The following is a 7,873-nucleotide window of genomic DNA, read 5'->3' as shown; positions in this document are numbered from 1 at the left end:
TTTATTCTCATAAGAAGTATGGTAATATGGCTACATATAGTGATGTTTGTTAGTATTGCCATTTTTTCTATTTTTTTTTTTAATCTTAATTTGCATTTTGCTAGACACATTATGTGAGCCTCTGTATTTCGAAGTCTTTTTACAGGAACAAACCAAATATTCACTTTTTCAACTTTACAACAACTAATATATATATATATATATATATATATATATATATATATATATATATATATATATATATATATATATATATATATATATATATATATATATATATATATATATATATATATATAGTGTTTTAATCAAGGAGGAAGTACTTTTTTGGGAGAAAGTGGGGAGAAGTACATTTTTTTCCAATTTTTTTTTTCAAGCATTAAAATCACATGAAAATATGAACACTTAAAAAAGACACTTTGTGATAACATGCATCATATGTAATGTTTTAATTATTGTTTGTTTTTAAGGGGTTAGAAATTAGAGTTTAGAAACTAGAGGTTAGTAATTATATTTTAGAAAGTAGGGTTTAGAAATTAGGGTTTAGTGTGACGACCCGAAAATTTCTGACCAAATTTAAACTTAATCTTTAAATGGTTTCAACAAGATAAGCAAAGTCTATTAAACTGAGTCTCAAAATTTTGAACTGTTTCATATATGCATTTGACTTTACACCGTTCCCGACGATTCACGAACAAATTGTTGTTAATAAATATGTATGTATACATATATATATATATATATATATATATATATATATATATATATATATATATATATATATATATATATATATATATATATATATATATATAAGTGTATATGATAATTTGAATTAATAAAATACAATTTAATCATTTGAATTGGAAATGAAAAGAAATATACAAAGTAATTAAGTTGCTATTAAAATAAGTCTATATATATATACATATATATATATATATATATATATATATATATATATATATATATATATATATATATATATATATATATATATATATATATATATATATATATAGTGTATAAATGTTAAATTTTATATTATACAACTAATAAATCTTACATAATTAATAAATTGTAATATTAATATATAAAATATAATTGCAAGTTAATTTTAGTTGTTATATTATTATTATATACATTATTATTTAATATCAGTACTATTAATATTACTACAAATTATAATATAAAAGTTATACATTTGATTTGTTATTGTTATTACTAATATTATAATTATCAATGTTAATATTATTATTATTATAACTGATAATAAAATTATAATTTTTGTTATTATGATTAAATTAGTATTATTATTAGATATTATCATCACAATTATTATTAAAGGTTATCATTATTATTATTATTATTATTGTAAAAATAATACAATTTATTAATATTATCATTATAAACATTAATATAACTATTAGTATCATTATTCTAAATATTTTTATAAATAACAGCATATTATTTTTAAAATGATTAATAATAATTCAGCATTATTAGGTAATTATTATTTAATAATAATTAATATTATATATAAAAATTAAATAAACGAATTCTATATATATTAATCTGTTTCAGGTATCAATCAACTTTACAGAATTTTTTTTGCTATCTTTGATCTTGTTAAACGTCCAATTCCATCTACAATCCAACACAAATTCTGTTAGGGATCATTGTCTCCTTTTTATTTTTTTTATTTATTTTTGGTACCTGATGGATTTTCCTGTCGACACTCAAATCTTATTTAACCCGATTGATATCAGTTGTTAAAGGGAACCATTTGACCTACATTATTAACTATCAATTACAAGTATCATTTAAAGCTTTTAATTTGATCAATTTTATAAAAAAAAATTCAGAAACACAGTCGTCATCTCTGTTCATGGACATTTAAATCAAAAGCTCGATTTTGTACTTAAATTCAAATTCTATAAATGTAGTGTTGTTGGGAATTCCTTACTCAAGCTCTCTGTAAATTCTCAAACCTCAATTCATCTTTTTGATCACGAATTTTGAAGTCAAAGTTTAGATTTTAAAAAGTCAACTAATGTGTTCATCAAGAAATTCGAACTCTGTGTGTTGTTTCTGGATCAATTAATGATTCAGAAAGTTTCTAAAGATAATTTAAAGTCTTTTTCATGTTATAATCATTAGCTAAAACGTCCTAGAATTTGAATTAGATCTTGGAGTTCATAAACGAGTTTATGGTTCTGTTACAGCAAGTTTTTTTTTAATTAATTGGTTAAATTGATTCAAACATTGGTATTGGATCGTTTCTGTTTGATGTAATGTTTCTGAAAACAACAATTAAGTAGTGTGTAAAGGGGATTCGATCTCTGGTTAAGTTTGGAGTTGAAGAAGAAGAAAGGGAATAGAAAGAACCGAGTTAAATAAATTAAGTAGGGATAAAAATCAGAAAAACGTTGGCAGAGCAGATGGTTTAGGTGTTGTTCGGGTATTCGAGAGGTCTCGGGTTCGATTCCAGTTGGTGACCAATTTTTTTTAAAACCGATTTTGAGGTAGTTTTCAATTCTTAAAAATTATTATTATTATTATTATTATTATTATTATTATTATTATTATTATTATTATTATTATTATTATTATTATTATTATTATTATTATTATTATGATTGTTAGGGTTATTATTATTATTATTATTATTGTTATTATTATTGTTATCATAATTATAATTAGTATAACTATTATTATTATTATCATTATTATTAATCTTATAAGTATTATTAATGTATTTATTATTTTTAAGGTTATCACTTAAGTATTATTATTATAGTTACTTTTAGCAATGTTAATAAAAGTAATATCATTTAGTATTATTGTTATTATCACTAATATTAATATCATTATCATTACTAGCTCTAGTATTATCACTAAATATTATTATTAGTATGATTATTATTAATATAAGTATTACTATTATTATTATGATTAGAATTACGAAGTGATGTTATAGAAGCTTTAGTTATTAGTTTAGAAATTTAACATGAAGATTTTGATTATGATTAACATAAGTATTGTTATTAATATTTTCACGAGTAATGAAATTGCTATAATAATTATTATTATTAAGTATTATGTATTACTATAAAAATTATTATTTTCATTATCATTATTAATAAACTCTTCATGTTATTAAAAATTACTGTTATTATCATTATTATAAGATGTACTATTAAAACTAACATTTATATTATTATTAATAGAATTATTAATATTATTATCACTATTATTATTGTAATCACTACTAATATTATTTTGGTATTATTATAATTACTATTTTAACAAAAAAATGAAATATATATAATATTTAATACATATAACGTAACAAAATTTATACTTTTATATATAAAAATGAATATATATAAATAACAAAATATATAAGTTACTAATATAAAATTTTTATCATTATATATATATATATATATATATATATATATATATATATATATATATATATATATATATATATATATATATATATATATATATATATATAATTGTTCGACTACAAGGATATGTATTAATATATATACAAATGATATAGGTTCGTGAATCCGAGGCCAACCCTGCATTGTTCAGTTTCGTCGTATGCATATTTTTACTACAAAATATCGTATAGTGAGTTCATTTGCTCCCTTTTACTCTTTATATTTTTGGGACTGAGGATACATGCGCTGTTTTTACAACTGCTTTATTAAATGCTTTTGAAATATATTTTAAACTGAGAATATAGGAAATGCTTTTATAAATGTTTGACGCGATATGACACAAGCAAAACATTCCTCGAATGAATTATTATACAAACAGAAGTTCTGTAACGACCCTACTTTGTCCGTTATCTTTTACCGTTTATTATTTAACGTCCATTAATTGTTATTCGTGCCACGTCATTTCTATGACTTATATTATTATTTTTGTAATAATATATTAATTATTATGTGTTATGTGAATATTTGTATTCATATTTTAAGATGTACGTTTCTACGTGTCTCGAATTTCTATCCGGCGAATCTTTTCGGTTTTCAAACCAACGATCAAGCTTTTGGGATTTTTAAGTCTAAAATATTTTAAATATAATATTTCAATGTCATATGATTATATATAGTTTTTATATATTTTATTCGTCGCGTATTTGTTATCTCTCCGAAAAATCAATCGCGTAGTAGCGTTTTCGCGTTTCGGGCTTCGTTCGGGCTTTCGGGCCACAAGCTTTTAGTCTTTAATCATGTTGGGCTAGAGAGGGGCCCACCCTCTCACTTTTTGGCCAAAAATTCCAAACAGCAGCTTATTCGACCATTTCTATAATTTTAACCGATGTAAATGTTAAATTAAAGTAGATGTGTTCCTCTCATCAAGACATTAATTTTAGACTCCGGATTCATGTTATTATGATTCCCGGAGCTTAAGTTATGATTAAAATGGTGTTTCCTTGAAATCAAAATATAAAAACGAATGTGTTCAGGTTTGGTCCGACTTTGTGACCATATTTAGAGTCTCTAGAGTGTACTATTGTGTTAGGATTGATGATTGGATGAACTTTCATGTTTGGGTCATCGAAATCCGAGCCACGGATCACCCGTTATGACTAAAACATGATTTTGAACGGATTAAGGCTCCAAGTTGTTATATGGCTGATGGTATGATTAAAAATTTATTATTAATTAATAATACTTATGTTATGACTAATATTTAATTAATTAATTAAATACTTATGTTATATTAATTATATCATTTAAACTTATGTTAACTTTAATAATTCAATTTAATTTAATTAAACTTATATTATGACATAATTATACATATATGACTTTAGATAACATTATAACTTATATTATTATTATTATAACTTATACTTTTAAAATTAATGTTGACTATGTTTGACCAAGGTTGACTTTTGAGTTGACTTTCGGCTGACTTTGACTTTCAGTTGACTTTTGTTGACTTTCTAATTAAGGAAACTTTCCTAACTTAAAAACTTTCTATAAATAGAAACTTTCTAAATATGGAAACTTTCTAAATTTGGAAACTTTCCTAAAATAGAAACTTTCCTAAAATAGAAACTTTCCAAAAATGAAAACCTGCTAAAAATAGAAACTTTCTAAAAATAGAAAGTACGTGTCCTTACGCTGTTCTGATCAAACCGAAGCATGTTGTGTGTTGTTCTATGTTTACTTGCAACAAGTACTATAGCTATCATACTATGACTTGACCTAAGTTAGTTATTTATATCGACTTGCTTTATTAATAGGTCGGCGTTGTGATCATTCTTGATCACTTTACTTCATTTGTTGTTCGCTATTTGTACGGTTACTTCATTTTCGTTAAGGTGAGTTATAGTCCCATTTTTCTATTTTATATCTTTTGGGATGAGAATACATGCATTTTATTTTTTTTATATTGGACACAAGTGGAAGTTCGTTTAAGTTATTAATTGTGAGTTGAACAAAAATATTCCCTAGCCTGATAACTGTAATCACTGGTTTCTACTGGTGAACGCGAATCCTATGGATAGATCTATCGGGTTTGACAACCCCATTTCGTGCTAGTCGCGCTAGCAATTTTTGAAGACGAAATGTATTAGTACTTCGTATTTATTTGAAGATACACCTGTTCAGTGTATATATTGTGTTTGGTAAGGGTGGAATTGGTTAAGTGGTTACCAGGTGGCTCACGGGTTAATGGAATAATGTTTTATATGTTTTCGAGCATATAATTTTTGTGGTCCAAAATAAGGCTTTATGTTTTCAAACATAAATTTTTACGGTTTAAATTAAATATTGTTTACAATATTAAACCTATAATTCACTCAACATTTTTGTTGATAGTTACTCGAATGTTTTATTCTCAGGTTCATGATTGATTGCTTCCGCTGTGCTTAGAGAGTCTGCATATTTATGATGGCAGCTTTTGTTAAACATTAACTTGCATTCTATTTTGGATACATTAAATTGTGGGTGTTTTTTGACTTTGTTTTGGTCAACTTTTGATTATGAATTTATGTATGGTTTTTCTAAACTTACATATTTTGGTATGTTTCCTTTATAGGAAATCATTTTTAAATAAATAATGCAAGGTTATTTATTAAATTCATTTAGAGTTATGATCAAGCTGTGGGACCAAGATAATGATGGTCGTCAAGTGTACTTTAACGGGTCGTTAAAGTTGGTATCAGAGCCTTGGTTGTAGAGAATTAGGCTGCATTGATGTCGTTACCCGAGTCAATAGGGTACATTAGTGAGTCTAGTCTACAGCCCGACCTATAATATATTATTATATGTGATTATTTGTATCATATTGGTATGTATATTGTTATCATACATACATTTCTATTATGTTCTGAATCCGGGAGGAACTCCCATTCCGATTTAAACGTATTCTCCGACTCATGCGAACTTATCCTTATAAGAACACCTCGGATAGTGAAACCGAGGGATGTCATTCTTGACTTATGAAATTCTCGACATTTCTATGTCATCTATTATGGTAATGTATATAATGTTTGAGTTATATTACGCGAAATTTCATTCTTGACTTCTTAATGCTCGACATTTCGATGTCAGCTATTACGTTTAGGTATATAACATTCTTGTTATATTACGTGCCTTTGTGCCTTTGTGCCTTGGTGCTTTGGTTTTCGAACCGGAAAACGTCATTCTTGACTTTTAAAGACTCCTGATATTTCAAAGACATTTCTATGTCATCGTTACTCTTATTCATTACTGTTGATGTTTTTGTCTCTTGTGCTATCCTTAGCACATTGTTTAAGAAACCGTTTTAGAGAAATTGTGTGGAAATTTGAGGTTGATCGCGTGTCCTGACCTCATATAGTGCTATTGGAATGGAACTATGAATTAGTGTAATATAATGACGTCAGGCCAACGTGATTATATTACGATAATTTATAAAGAAGTTCCAATATTGTGACATGAGGAATAGAAAGCGAGTCAAAGAAAATTTTTACACCGATCATTCGGAAATTCCAATGTTATTACATGAGTAAGGAAAATACGCATGTTCTTATTTGTTGATATACGAGAAGCTCGTTTTAACCCGATTATCTATCTCGTGCTCTATCCTTCAGAACTCACTTGTTAGCAACATCTTCGCTCAGGAACAGTTTTGGCCCAAGGACTTATGTCCTGATAATAGTCAAAACAACATTTAACCCATTGGTTTTCATAACCTCGTAATATTTGTTGGTCAAATGTCGCACGACGATTCAAGTCCTTTACTCGATCTTCCACGATCTTACTTCAACTTGTAACCTCTGAAATACAGATACTCTGTTTATCATCGGGAGTTTTACACATTTGGTTAATTGGGCGGTTCTCACGAGATTTATGGACGAATAGAAGTAATGAAATATTTTGTCATGTATACAATTTATAAAATCATATATGTACGTATGGATTCAAATGAATAAATTTACCCTTACCTATTTTGGCTAGTATATACTAAATCATACCTTCAAAATTATTTTAAAACCACTCATTTATTGATCTGTTTGACTAAGTCAATTTGTTTTATATAAAATGGTACACGTTGTACATTGATGTGCGAGAAGGGTCGTATAAATTGTCGTATAAAATAATATGGAAAATTACCGATTAAAGATTTCTACACACTAACGGGCAGCGTACCCGATCGTGTAGTAGTATAGTAACTGGTTTAGTTCCGTGTATCATTCCAAGGACAGTTGTATTAGCCAAACTAGAATTAGAAACTATATTATGATTAACTAAGTAAATGAAACTTAAAGGTACAAGTTTTATGTTTTGGTGGCCATTTAACGATTTAGCCAAATCAGAGAAGGTTAAATGTAAAAACAAAATTTTTGGTCTTTTAA

This window comes from Rutidosis leptorrhynchoides, chromosome 10, assembly GCF_046630445.1.
Source record: "Rutidosis leptorrhynchoides isolate AG116_Rl617_1_P2 chromosome 10, CSIRO_AGI_Rlap_v1, whole genome shotgun sequence".
NCBI lineage: Eukaryota > Viridiplantae > Streptophyta > Magnoliopsida > Asterales > Asteraceae > Rutidosis > Rutidosis leptorrhynchoides.
The sequence above is the reverse complement of the archived record's forward strand: the minus strand, read 5'-3'. Positions refer to the sequence as shown.